The 15,104-nt window shown below is 41.9% G+C and overlaps 1 protein-coding gene across 3 annotated transcripts in view; it reads right to left on the bottom strand.

Annotated features, from left to right (window-relative positions):
* St6gal2 (ST6 beta-galactoside alpha-2,6-sialyltransferase 2) overlaps positions 1-13,747 on the bottom strand; it is a 68,077-nt gene extending 54,330 nt beyond the window's left edge. For 2 of the 3 annotated variants that reach the window (XM_021149975.3, XM_085832908.1), the window contains exon 1: positions 13,484-13,747. The gene's annotated coding sequence lies outside the window, so the exon portion shown is untranslated. Of the gene's footprint in view, positions 1-12,871; positions 13,023-13,483 lie in introns of those variants that run through there. The other variant, XM_085832909.1, reaches the window with a different exon arrangement.
* Between the last annotated feature and the right edge of the window lie 1,357 nt (positions 13,748-15,104).

Here is a 15,104-nt window from a genome sequence, read left to right on the forward strand (position 1 = left end):
TCCCTCATATCTGTGAGGGGGCACTGAATAGGTACTAATAAGAAAGCTAGTTAAACAAATTCTCATGATTGAAGGACTTTGAAAGGAGATATGTTGCAGGGAAAAAGAAGGTGGATCCAGGAGTTATGAGCAAGGAGGACAGGAAGCAGCTGAAGAGCCCTAGAATTTCCACCAGGAAGGGAGGCAGCTGGACTGGGCAGCTTCCATGTGCAGAGCTCAACATTGAGATACTCTGAGAAAACCAACTTGATGCCAATGTGAGAACTTTTTCACTATAGGCAGAAACTACACCTTGTCTCACCATTTCCCCCCAGGAGCTCTCAAACTATCACCCTCTCAAGTCCTTAGATAGTGCTTAAGCTTCCTTTCCTAGGAAGTTCCAAACTGAGGGGGAAGAAGAGGAGCACCATAATTTCCTGTTCATTCGTCTGATACTAAGAGAAAGACCCACTGATGATTTAAAAAGTTTCTAAACTCCCCTCCCATTTTCTAGCCTCTGGGCAGTAAGGGGTCCTCAAAGCTACCAGTTAAGTCTTTCCTGGACATCACAGAGCCTAGAGAAGACAGAGCAGTTGCTTGCTTTTAAAGCCTTCTCATTAACTCCACAGCTAAGCTCTGTACTTGATACAGCAGGACCCAATTTGTCAGCAGATATGGGGCTGATGATGCCCTCCATCATAGGTTGGAAGGAGCATAGAACAGAACACCCTGCCCTAGAGGTTCATAACCTCAGGCCTGGTACAGACAAGCTTCTATTTGTGAAGAATGTTAGGAGGCAAACCTCAATAGAAGCACCTTTGCACTACACCTGAGGTGGCCGAAGGACATAACTAACAGTTGTGGCTTCTAGGAGCTCCTCTCCAGAACAATAGCAAAATGTTGCAGGCCAGCTCGACACAGCTGTCACCTAGAAGTCCCTGGACTTTGCCCTGGATTCTTCTATACAGACATTCCTCTGGGTAAAATTGGAAAGGAGACGATGGCAGGAGGATCACACACAAACACAAATACAGAGAACGAGAGGGAGAGGGGGGAGAGAGAGGGAAGAGAGGAGAGAGAGAGAGAAGAAGAAGAAGAAAAAGAAGAAGAAGAAGAAGAAGAAGAAGAAGAAGAAGAAGAAGAAGAAGAAGAAGAAGAAGAAGAGGAGGAGGAGGAGGAGGAGGAGGAGGAGGAGGAGGAGGAGGAGGAGGAGGAGAGAAGAGAAGAGAAGAGAAGAGAAGAGAAGAGAAGAGAAGAGAAGAGAAGAGAAGAGAAGAGAAGAGAAGAGAAGAGAAGATACAGACCCCACAATACACATCATTTTAAGCTTTCAGAGAAATGGCTTCTATTTTCGCCAAACAAAGGCCACTATTGTAGTATGTCAAATTACTGGTTAATAGTGAATTTACTAACAGAGACCAAAATACTGTAATTTCCAATTACCACAGATGATCATGAGCATAAACAATGGCAAGACATCCCACTAATCTACTTAGTTTGCCAATTTCCCAGGAAACCCCCACATTAAATTCATGTTCATTGCCCCAGGACTGTAATGCGGTTGAAAAACAAACAAAAAAGAAAGAAAGAAAGAAAGAAAGAAAGAAAGAAAGAAAGAAAGAAAGAAAGAAAGAAAGAAAGAGAAGAAGGAAGGAAGGGAGGAAGAAAAAGGAAAATCCAGCAAATAGATGGGCAAAGCACCCAGGAACCTGTCAGTCAGGAGATGTGAAAGCAAGCTATCCTCTTTCCCCTGTGCCTGGCATCATTTTGAAGATTCTGTCAGTGGCATCATTTTGAAGGTTCTGTCAGTGTCTATGTTCATTGCTTTCCTATACTCATCTCTGATTGATGAGTTGGCTTTAGTGTAGGATGAGGCTGTCTTAGCTGGCACCAATATTCCAGAACAAAAGCATAAGACTTTTCTTACCACATCCTCTTATCAAATCCTTGTTAATGACCACAACATAATTAAAAGGACACAGAAACCAGCTGGCCATGCAAGCTCTATTAAGCTGGCATAGCATGACTCAGAAGGAAAATGAAAAGGGCCTGGGATACACAGAGATCTAATATTATTACAAAACATGAAGTAAATTTTCTAGAGTTTCATATCTCACACATTATTGTGACTAACAGCAACACAAAGATGCTCTGAGGCCCACCAAAGCTCCTCATAGTAGAACTGTTTTTTCTTAACTTAAAAGCATCATTTTTTCGGTGTCAATTCAAGGCCAGTTGAGACTTTTATGCTGTGAAGATAGGTCACATCTCAGGTGCTGGTAGGGCCATCAGACAACAGCACTGCCAGGCTGTGACATTCTGCAGGATAACAGCTAATAGCTAGCCCACACAAAGCCATTAGCACTTGGTGTGATTATGAATGCCAGTAAAATGATTTCCGTGTGACCAGTCCACCTTAATTCGCCTCTTCACTCCTAGCCTGCCTATCTAGTCCATCATAAATAGACAGTGAAAGACTTTATACAAAGGCTCTATACACTTTTCTTTGTTTCAGATCCCATCTGTGCAATTTAGTAAATGCATAATTTTCCACTCACAGTCATCCAGTGTCTCCAACTTCCAGCACCGGTAGTGTCTGCTGTAGACTGAGAGTGACTGACATAGCCCTTTTAATGAACTCACAAGTCTCAGGCAGTCTCTCAGTTGCAGCTCGACCTTTTGAGAGACAGCAAAATTTCAAAAGCCAAAATAAAACTACACAGATACTAAGGAGGGAAATGCAGAATGTTTGGGACTGGAAGGTGTAGGAGTCCAGGAAGATACTTGGACAGAGAGCTGCTGACAAGCTCTGACAAGCCATGCTGGTGTATACCCCTGCTAATGCACACTGACTCTTGATTTAGTCCCTCATCAATGTATCTGGCTCCTGTGAGAAGCACTGGCAGAGTAAGGTCAGAGCCGTGCATCTAATATGGTGTGTAGGGGATGTGGGGCAGGGAACATTAGAATATATTCTCAGGTTGAAAACTAAAGGTGTCTTATATTCCTGACCTGCAGTTGGGCTTAGACTGAACTAAGAGTCAAGGCACTCCATATGTAGAATTCTTCGGGAGCTTTAAGGTAATTTTCCCATATTCTAATAGCTATTTGGGGAGGAAGAATTAAATACACAACCTAATAACAAAGCATTAGTGAGCTCATTTATATTAATGCTGCCTTGTTATCTTGGTCAGGTATGGGTACTGTGTGCAGTCCTAATTGTTAGGCTTTAATACAATATTTATGAACTTGAGATGATGTGTCCACCACAGACAGAACCTACCTAATTTATGTTCTAATTATTTACCAGTTTCTCATGTCCTTCTATTCTGAATGGGTTGCTGAAGGAAGAAACAAAGTCATTCAATCTTATCTGTAACAATTATAGAAACTAATGTGCATTTCAGGTTCCTCTCTGAAGTTCACATTGTCTCAAAATTTTTAAGGTTGAGTGGTTTAATGCTGATTTCACAACACTGCTAATAAAGGTGTTTCTTCAAAATGATTAATAGAAACTCTCAAGCACAAGTTAACGTACATTCAAAAGGATTTACCTTGCCTTGGGCATTGTCTTTTCTCTGGCTCTAAGTGGGAAGCTGTCTCCATGGAGACTTGACTTGAAATAAGGGGTGGTGGTGGTGGTGTATATCTTGCCCATTCCCTTTCATTTTTAAAACTCACATTTAAGGAATGGACATCACTCATCTAAGTATACTAAAATTCTTAGAGCTACTCACTCAACAAACATTCATGAAGCACCTACTGACTTGAGTATCATGCACACCATGATCTATGTAGCTAGAACACAGATTCTTATAGCCAAGACAGGGAGAAAGGGGTAAAAGTGGTGGTTAATAAATCAACAGAAAGACCATTAGCTAACTCCCCCCTCCCCTGTGTCTCTTTGTCTTTGTCTCTCTGCTTCTGTCTCTGTCTGTGTCTATTTCTCTGTGTCTGTCTCTGTTTCTCTGTGTGTGTGTGTGTCTTTCTCTGTGTGTGTATTAACATCTGTTGGAAAAATTAACAAGAACTGGTGGTTGGTGTTAGGGAGAGGAAGCATGGAATGGCCAGTGTTATTTGGAATTACAAAGGAGACAAAATAGCCTGAAAGCAGAATGGGCTAGAATAGCAAAAAAAAAGTGGAGACCATGACCTGGGCCAATACTGAAACACATCTCACTGATGCTCTAGATCAGAGGCGTAGCCTTGTATACTGTGGAGAATGGCTGGGACCTGATAAGAGGACTCTGTCAGACAGACCATAGACAGATGAAAAAGGGAAGGGGAAAGAATACAAAACACACAAGAGGCAAATGTTTAAATGTATGCATGTATCAGCATTCCCCACTGTGCCCCATTAGCACGCAGAAATAAAAATAGATGGACAAAAAGTCTTAAAAGATTGGAGAGAGATAACATGGATTCATCCTTTGTAAACAAGAAACCATTTCTCCTTGCTATTTTTCTTTAAGGATATGAGGACCTGAAAGTGAAGTCCAAGAAACAGTATCCCTCCAGAAACCATAAATGTCACTGCCTAGAAGAGGAAAGGGGATTGACAAGCACAGGGGGCATAATGACATGTTTCCAAACCCTTAAATAGCTCTTGCCCCGGAGCATGCTGTGGAGGAGCTAGCTTTGCTGAAAGCAGGTAGCAAACACAGCTTCCTCTACAGGAGGCAGCCATAAAGCCTTCCTGCATGTAGGCTTTTCTGCCTCCCGCACAGCTCTACAATGAACATCTGCAGCTAGTGTGAAATACAAGCCAGCTTTGGCTTTAGGGGAAACCCCAAATTCATACAACATAATCTGACTACAGCTAACCTTCATTAAGCAATTCACCCATTATCCTTATTGCCTAAATTCCATTTCCTTTTTATTTTTTCATGATTTTTCTATTTTTCTGTGTGTCCATGTGTATATGTGTTCGAGAATATACATGTGTACTACTTAGTGCCTGTGCTAAAGGGGTCAGAAGACTTCATGAGATCCTCTGGGGCTGGAGTTGCAGGTAGTTTGGAGCCTTACAATGTGGGTAATCCTAACCAAACTCAGGTCACCTGCAAGAACTCTTAACTACTTATTGATCTCTCCAGCCCCACAGCTCTTGTCTTGCTTTCTCCACCTCTATTAAATTTTAAGATATCTTTCTACCTTTGGGGGAAAATGCCTTCCCGCTTTCACTTTCAGTAAAGAAGGCAGGTGTCTCAAAGTTGCTCCTCACTCTAGCACAAGATAGTAAGCTAATGTCATGGAACAGTCTGAATTAGGTTTTCAGAAACGCCACTAATTTCCACAGTATAAGAGAAAACTTCTCTAAGAAGATAAGTGCTGTACTGGCTGGTTTTATGTGTCAACTTGATACAGGCTGGGGTTATCACAGAGGAAGGAGCTTCAGTTGAGGAAATGCCTCCATGAGATCTAACTGTAAGGCATTTTTCAATTAGTGATCAAGGGGGAAAGGCCCCTTGTGGGTGGGACCATCTCTGGGCTGGCAATCTTGGGTTCTATAAGAGAGAAGGCTGAGCAAGCCAGGAGAAGCAAGCCAGTAATGAACATCCCTCCATGGCCTTTGCATCAGCTCCTGCTTTCTGACCTGCTTGAGTTTCAGTCCTGACTTCCTTGGTGATGAACAGCAGTATGTAAGTGTAAGCTGAATAAACCCTTTCCTCCCCAACTTGCTTCTTGGTCATGATGTTTGTGAAGGAATAGAAATCCTGACTAAAAGAAGTACCAAGGAATCAGTCTGACTAACTACCCCACACCACACTACCTTCGCTACCTTCTCTACTACATCTCCTAGGATACTCTAACCAGATTGTGCAAAACCCCTTCTACAACTCTTTGTCTACTAATGTCCTTTTAGCAATATCAAATTATCTCAAATTTACAATTCATATGACATAAATTCAGTTGGAAATACAAATTTCACTGATTATTTTTGTTCTGCCCTCTGTCTTCATAGTTTGAAGTATAACATGGCAGTTTTAGAACACTTTAAAATTTACTTCTGGCTGTAGTCAACAAAAAGAAAAAGCCTATGGTGTTTACTCATTGACAAAATTAAGTTATTATGATAAAAACAGCAATTCTAGAGTTGGTAACATTAATGAACTACTACAGAAGTGTTCAACTTTATAATGTATAACCAATAATTCTATTCCTATTTAACTTTGTCTTAATTCTACAAGAAAGTATGACAAATTGTTGATCATTTTGATTAAACCCAGTGTAAGTTGGAAGAAAACATGCATCTATCCTATTAGAAACCAAACAGGGACTTTGGAGACACTAAAGTCTATTCCCCCATGCTTTCTACAAGCATATACCATTCATGAACAGTCACTAAATAACAGCTCTGAGAAAAACTAGATAGTCCAATAGGCCCTCTACAGTCACGGGTTCTAGATGCAGTCAACAATGGATAAAAATATCCATCCTTCTCCCACACAAAATGTTGCATGTATATCAAAAAAATGATTGTTATTCTTAACATTATTTCCTAAAATATGCATTATAACTTTCTTCTAGGTACTTGTCATCTAGAGATGATTTGAAGGACACCTGGTTAATATATGTAGATTTTTTCAAATATTATGCTGTTATAGAAAGAATGTGAGCACTATATACCTAATAAGGTTTTAGATCCTACAACAAGAGGTGGGTTTTAATACCACGTTGAAATTGCCAATCTTTGTGTACTTGTAATACTAGGAAAGTTAAAGCAAACAGCACAGCATGTGCATGGATTTTCTTAAGGAATGATGCACATCAACACAGTAGGTGCTGGCTCTGTGTTGCTACAATGGAAAGCCAGGACTTGTGCTCACAGTGTGAGTCGCATATTCACTTTATGTTTCAATATCATACACTCATCTGCCATATTCAATAACTGTCCTTTTAAATGCAATGTAGATTCAGTCCAGATGACTAAGTCTACACAGAGAAATTTAGGATAAAGTAAGTTATTGTTGCCAATACAACAGGCATAGCACACACCTTATTAAGCTTAGGCAGTTCTGCAAGCACACCCTAGAAACACCTTAGGAACAACACAGATAGCTTGGTGCAGGATTCCTTTAATGGTTCCATAAGAAAAATAATATGTAATATGTGCTAAATCTTCTCTTCTACCAGAAGGTATATTGTTAGGGTAAGATTATAATAATGTATGATATACTTTAACTTTATGATTCAAAGAGTAGAATGAAGTATATAAGAGAACATTGGGGTATACCTTCTGGAAAATCATATTATGTAAAGGGTATGTACAGATATCTATTTTCTACATGGTTAAGTCAGTTTTTGAAAATCCCTTACCTCAAATGATTAATAAAACACATTATTTAATGGCATGAAAACTGTTATTCTGGTATATGAACTACAGGATTTGCTCTAAGGCAGTGTTTCTTAGCCTATGCATCATGCATTCATATGATCCTTTCACAGAGGATGCCTTAAACTCTTAGGAAACAGAGATATTTACATTACAATCCATAACAGTAGCAAAACTATAGTTACTAAGTAGAAACAAAAATAGTTTTATGGCTGAGATCACCACAACATGGGAACTGTATTAAAGTGTCACAGCAGTGGGAAGGTTGAGAGCCACTACTCCTAGACCACCTGGCTACTTGAGTCCCTCATGTCAACTGACAGCATATTCACAAACAATGCACACATCCTCTCACTTCAGTCTTCCCTAGATTATACATGTGTTAGGCTGAGTTGTTTATGAATGGTGCCAGGAAAAAGTCCACATATGTTCAGAATAAACACAATTTTGTGAAACTATTTCCAAACAGACTGCTGTTAGTTAAATTGTTTGTGTAGAATTCACAGATGCAGAGGTCTAACCTTATTAAACTGGGCAAATTACTTAATGAATTCAAGTTTTCTCTCTACTAATTTTCTACATCCAGAACAAAATAACTCTTAATTATACTGTGAGTCAAGTTGGAGATTCTCTTTCAAAAGTGGAAATTATATAACCACATACATATTACAGATAGTCAGTTGAAAAAAAACTTTCACACTTAACCACTTCCATTTACTCATACATTTGTATACTCAAAAAATTCTTTGAGAATTGGGAAGTGTAGTATTTAAAAACAAAAGTCTTAGGGTTATTGTTTAAGTTCCTTGATCTGCTACTATCAACAGTGAGCTAGAACACACTATGACTCAGGACAACTTCAAACAATGTTTTGTTCCTGGGAGAGGCTTAATCACCTACATTATTTGACCAAGTTCATGTTGATCTGAAGTAAGTGGCTCAACCTATAACCTGAAAAATTGCTTATATGGAACAGTGAGTGGTCCAGTCCTCAGTCTATCAGGTCACTCCACTGGATGCCTGCTCAGGACCTCAATAGAACCAGGCTCCTCAGTCCAAAAGCTGTATGCAGACAACCAAAGGCACAGTGAAAGTGCTGCTTGCTATTAAGAATACTCACAGGCATGCACCCCATAAATATACACACACGTAAATTAACATACATTTCCACATATGTCCTATTGGTAAGAAACTAAAGGTTCTCTAAACCCTACCCATTTGGGTAATTTTCTGTACACCATATGTAAATTAGAGAATATCATTCTGTCAGAGATAATTTATATATGAAAAGGAATGCTCTCTCAGTGATAAGGGACAAACTTAAATAGTGATTTTTGTTACTTAGCTCAGATTGCTTGGGATTTCAAGAATTTACCACCATGTCCAGTTTCACAAGGTGATATTAATTGGATTTAAAAAATATATATATACAACATAGTTTACATAGTTCACTCCCTCAATAGCAAAAATGAGTTCATTCACTTAATTATACACTATAGATCCATCTTACATTTGAGTGAGCCACCCTAAACAAATTCCATGTTATCTTATCAAAGTTTTCATCCACAGTCATATAGAACGATTCGTAAAAATCATTACCACTGTGCTTTCCAGGAAGCTACTTCTCAGATATATTTCTAAATAATAAACTACTTGGATTATCTAAGAGGTTCACCTTACCACAATTTAATTTAAAGCCAAGTCCTTTTAGAAACAAGAACCTCTACTTGAAAAATCTGTACAATTCAAACAGGCAAAATGAATTGTTGGAAACTTAATAAAGTGTTCTCCTATCGGGCTCAAGCTACAAGCAGCACTGAGAAGAACTCAATGTGTGAAGTGTAAAGTTATGAAAAGAGACTGATATCAACACTGCAGGGCCTGCCACAATGAACTTGCTGATGCTTTACCCAAAATACCTCTAAATGTCTCAAAAGACTACTCTTCAAACACACTCTCGTCACTACCTGACAATGCAAAGCAAATGCCTAATTCTCTCAAATTTCAACACAATCTCTGCCTGAGAATTTCACTCAGTATGCCTTGCTTAATATCAGGTAGAGTTTCATTTTAATGCTGCTTGTCTGAATTCTCCAGATGCCATAGCCCATTTACAAAGTTTTAGCTCAAAAATTTCTTTCTGCTTACAGGGCCTCTGAGGGCTCCCGCCTTCTTCTTTCCCCAGTGCACCTGCCTCACCCCACAGCTCAAGCCTGATGGAGGAGGTGGTAATTCACAGTTGCAGCAATCTCTGGCTGGATACAATTTTGACAATGGTTATTTGGGTTCTGGAGAGTGGAGCTCACCCCAGGAACATTAGCTTTGGGCCAGCTCTGTCAAGACATTTCACTTTTCTGAGGCCCAGTCTTCTCATTGTTAAAATAGGGTAATGATACTTCCTCAGCTTGTGGCTAAAGAGCACTCATTCCATGCAAGGCAAATAGCAAGGTGTGGTACATAGTACCTGCAAATCAGTTGCTATTATTATTCCTTGGATTGCTACCTTCTCCTAGGGCTGCCAGGAAAATCGATTTTAAGTACACCAGAACATTAAATTATTGATCTTAAGAATCCAGCACCAGAAGTCAATTTGAAGTAGATTTGGTCTCTGTTGTTTTCCCTTTACAGCTCTGGAGACTGAACTCCTGGTGCAGGGAGACTTCCTCCAGGATAAGTCACTGCACGGCCACTGGCTGTCAGCTTTCTTGATCACTTTGTTCTTCAAGAAAGAGAACTGCAAAATTGCAAACTCAGTCTTCACATGATTCCATCTCTCCGGGCCCAAATTGCACCTTGAATTTGGAATTCTGTACTCAAGAGGAACACAGGCTGCAGCTTGTGTGGCAGTAGGAGACAGAACAGGCTTACAGAAATCATGCAGAGACAACATGCTTGAGGGTGGGAGCAAGCCTCCAGGTGTCATTTCCTATCAAAGACCCACTCTTCTCCACTGCCCCTGTATCAGAACACACAGGTGGCTGACACTGTGGAGACCTGCTTTTACCACATGTCCAAGTTAAGATGAACAGCAGTGCTGGACCAGATCACCAGCCCCGGCAAAGCCTGAAGATGGCCTTATCTCTATCTTAATGCATTCCACATGCAGACTGGGTATATATTTTACACTGCAGCTATTCACTATCCATTAAATGGGGGTGCAGAGAATTTGGAATCATAATATACTTTAGATTTGATAAGAGACCTAATAAATCCATCTCTGCCCAGTGTTGTAGTCTCTGTGCTGAAGGTATGCTAACCTTTACAAACACGGCTCAAAAGTGGTACAGTGGAGGGTTTTCAAGAGGGGGGTGGTTTATTAAACTGAAGTCATGTTAATTTACTAACAGTAGCTGGTCATTATCCATAACCCATTTAGTCTTTGGCACTCTCATCAATAGTTGGTGCTAAAAACACTGAAAACTTGCATTAATGTGCACTTGTTCCCACCAGATTCCAAAATTAGTGTCTGGCCTCATGAAATTGTTTCTCTTATAGTTATATGTGATTGTCATCTTTGGTGAAGAATGAGTTTCCAGTTTTAAGGCTTAAAAGATTTGAAACTTAACATGTAGTGACCAAAACTCATATTTTGCTTAGACATTAGACCAAGTTGAGTTAGACATTAATTTAAACAATTAAATGTTAAGCTCACACTCCAGAATATTCCAAAGAAGGAAAAGCACAATGTAGTGGGAATAGCATATTACAGTACTCTAAGAGAAATCTATATCCTATTATCATGCATGAGATATTTTTATTCAGATTATCAGAAACGAGGCAACAGACCTGAAGATTAATTAAAAATTTCCCATGGGATACATGCCTCCAAGCTTTTCTGAGGTTTATTTATCTAAGCAGGAGCTGTACCAGCCCAAGAATATGTATATCAACACTTATGAAAAATGAGTTGATACATTCAACACTAGAGGATAAGAGTTAAGTTAGAATATTATCAAGGTATCTGCACATAATGAGAACAAATCTCAGAAGAAGATGAAGAAAAAAACAGCCCTAGAAACAGGACGTATGGACAATATTTCTCTGCAACAAACATACAAGCTGTCTTGTTCAGTCTTGATCAGATCTGGCTTGGGTGCACTCAGAAACTCAAATCCATTCCTTCTTGGTTTTCATTGTCAGGACTAAGCACAAATGACTGTCCCTTCTTCGTACTACATCCATTTACACATTTCCAGATATTAACATAGCTCAACCTGATTCTTGCAGGTGTGTGTTGTCATCCTTACCTTTACTTTCTAAATTATGCATACCACCCGCACCATAAAGGTGGAGCTCGTAGCTCTATCAGAAGAGAAGTACTTCAAAATTCACCAAAGGATTCAGTTCACAACTCAGGAAGCGTCATTTTAACCAAGCAAAAAGGGATAAAGCATGCTCTAATTTCTATCAGTCATAGTGAGAAGAAGCAGATAAGGACCCCTTCTTTGCATGTCTGAGCATCCTCCGGACTTATAAAATTAAGAACGTATTCGTCTATTAATGCTGTCTTTCTTCAGTTACTATATTCAACCACCGTTGCTGACAGTCATTTTAACACATTAGAACAAAGTGGGGAAAAAAAATGGTTGTCAGTTTCAGAAAAAATAGTGATGGAAAAAGCGGCTAAGGGGCCACACGTTGCTTTCCCTTCGAAAAGAAGAGTCACCCCAAATTTGCCACCCAAACACTCATGAAAAATAAAGACTGAAGAGGTAATTCCTGTTCGGTCTTGTTTTGTTTTGTTTTAATATGCACAAAGTGTGGTTTTTAAGTCGGCCAAGGCGTCTCCTGACCCAAAAACGCAGTCCTCAGAAGGGCTACAGTATACTCCTACATACCAGACTGTTCAGTAGTCCAAGAGACAATGATTTCCACCAAACACGACCTATTTCTCTTCAAATTTTCAGCAGGACTGTTCCCCAAAGTTTACCAAAATCCAGGTACACATACCTCCCCATCCCACAAAGCTTTAGGAATCCAACTCTACTTTATAAGTTATGCCCCAGGAAACACATAAGGAGAAGCTGGAAGGCAATCACAAAAGTCTCATTTAAATTCCTGGAAAGCACAGCTTCTCCAAACACACTATTCATCTCTCTTTGGAAGGCCTAATTTGCATAGAGCCATGAGTTTAACTCCACTGGCCCCACTGCACCAGTACCATCAAGTCCAAAAAAGATAGATGCCATCTTCTGAATTAAAAAGAATTCATCACATAACCACTCTAAACGGTGGGAAGTAAAACAACCCAAACGCCGAGTTTTTGCCAGTCAAGTGCATAAGAATTAACACTGACTTTAGGAGGCTCCCGAAAATCCCTCTGCACATGAACATTATAGCCACAAAAGGAAGAAGAAAGAAAGAAAGAAAGAAAAAGTAGGATGCTCTCTAAGCTGTAAGCGCGCTAATTTGCATGAAGATGGGTGTGGGAATTTGATTTAAAAAAAATCTCCACCTTTCACAAGCAAATCACATCAAATCAAACCAATGCACAGTATTTCATCCCCACAGTTAACTATGTCCACCTGTCCAAGTGCAAGCCCTCCTTTCGCTCACCCTGTTGTTTCTCCACATACAGCGCTGGCTTCTGTTCGCAGAGCTTATCTAACTCTAGCTCAGTGCAACCGGCCAAGGAGATTCCAGCAGGATACGGCAGGTCTCAGACCTTACAGACCTGCGTGCTTGTACTCACTCAGTTTGTCCCTACACCTATGCTGCTTCGCCTGTGCTTGGTGCCTCAGTAGGATTCGTGAGGGTCACATTTTATCCCCACCCCCTCCCCACCCCCGCAGCCTAGAGGGCAGGAGGGCTTGCCGGGTGGCGAGCGGGCGGGAGGGCGAGCGAGCGGATGAGCGAGCGCGCACACCACGAGCTCCTACTCTCTCTCGGATGCCCTGGGAAGCTCCGCCGCCACGCTAGGGGCTCAGGCAACCCTGTGTAGGAGCGGTCTCCTTTCCGACAAGGCATGACCGCGTCGCCGCCGGCTGCAGCTTGGCCTCGCAGCAGTGCGTGGCTGCGCTCAGCTCCGCGCCGCGCGCCTCATTGTTCCAATCCGCGTGGCAGTGGCACCTCTGCCGGTGGCCCCGAGGGCAGGCGATCCGAGGCAGCGGGCCTGGTGCTCCGCACACACCCCCGCCTTCCCTGTTCCGATCTACTGCCGGAGCTTACCTGCTGGCTAGGCTCTGGGGAGTTGATCGGCCTCCCGCGAGCGCTCCGGCCCGCAGCTTGCCCCGCGGCCAGCGCAGGCGGGGACGCTCTGGCGACGCAGAGCCTGTCTGTCGTACAGCGATTGCAGACTCCGCTGCGTGGGGCGGCGCGGCTGCCTAAAAAGGCGTGCTAATCCCAGCCGCCACCTTCACCAGCTGAGCGGCTCCAAGGGCTCCCCGAATGGCCTCTGCTCCAAGTACCTGGCACCCGGGCACACGAGTGTCCCGGTGGTGGCCTCTGGAATGCCACCGGCCGCCGGTGGTGGGCAGGGCGGTCTGGGAAGCTGGCCGGGAGGAAGTGAGTCTTTGTGTGCTGGCTTCGAACACACAGCCCTCTGCAGGCAGAGCAAAAGCCGGGCTACCTGCGCGCCAGGCAGCTGGATGGAGCGTGAGAAGCACAGCATCCTCTGGGCCGCTGGCTCCTTTTGTTCAGACCCAGGCCAACTCAAGCCGCCGGCATTCTCACTCTGGCTGCTTCTGAGAAGCGCCCGACAGTGCAGGGACACACTTGGGGACGTGCTGCTTTCAGAGCTTCCCACTTGTCAACTCCATACATCCATCCAACCCTGGAAAAGGTGGTCACATTCTCTCTCGGGCGTAGGGGTGACCAAGAGCGGTGCTGCGGGAGCCGCAGATAGAATGCATGTGAGTGTGTTCAAGTGCTAATGCCCATTTGTCACTGCAACCCTCCTATTTTTCAAAGGCATCCACAGCGGTCCCTGGTTGTGGGTAAACATGCTTCTCTGAACTTTGCCCCCTTGGATGTGAGTGTTACCTACAAGTTTTCATGCGTAGTTAGAAAAGGACAAGAGCAAGGGGTCCTTGCAGGAATGAACATTTTGAAGATAAAATTCTTCACTGAATGTATTGAATTTGAAGTTCATCTATCTAGTCAAGGTGTTTTGTTTTAGATATTTTAGCTAGTTGTCCAACTTATTCAGAATTCATGGAGTGCCTACTATGTGTTTGGGGCTAGGCATCATGATAGATGAGCAAAACTCAATCTAGAAGTTTACAGACATTTAACAACCGGGAATTAAACTAAAACCCACAGAGTAAAATTCATTGTGTGTGGTCAAGTGTACCTGGGAGATGCTTTCTCGGATTTCCTCAGTTCTGTTAACTGTTTCTGACACTTGGAATTTCTAAGAACTGCCTGAGGGGATGGTCTGTCACTCATTAATTACTGCATCTTATATATGAGAAATACATACGCTATGGCTAATTCTGTGCTCTGCACTTTCCCACAATTCACCACGATGGACTCTGCCAGTCACTGAAGTGATGTAAACTGTGACTCTAGGCTTTGTCTTCTGTCTAATGGGTACGTTTGCAAGTACCAGCAAGGTATGCTGCACAATGTGCTAAAAGTGGATTATACATGCTCTAGTCCTTAAATGTAACAACAAATCAATTCATGTAATAAAAAGCATAGTAGCATCCTTACAATAATTCACTGCAAAGTAAAAATCCTCAATTTATAACATTTATTTTGGGGGGGTTAGGGGGGGGTTCGAGACAGGGTTTCTCTGTATAGCCCTGGCTGTCCTGGAACTCACTTTGTAGACCAGGCTGGCCTCGAA

The sequence above is a fragment of the Mus caroli genome, unplaced genomic scaffold (assembly GCF_978045245.1).
Source record: "Mus caroli unplaced genomic scaffold, Mus_caroli_1 scaffold_18, whole genome shotgun sequence".
NCBI lineage: Eukaryota > Metazoa > Chordata > Mammalia > Rodentia > Muridae > Mus > Mus caroli.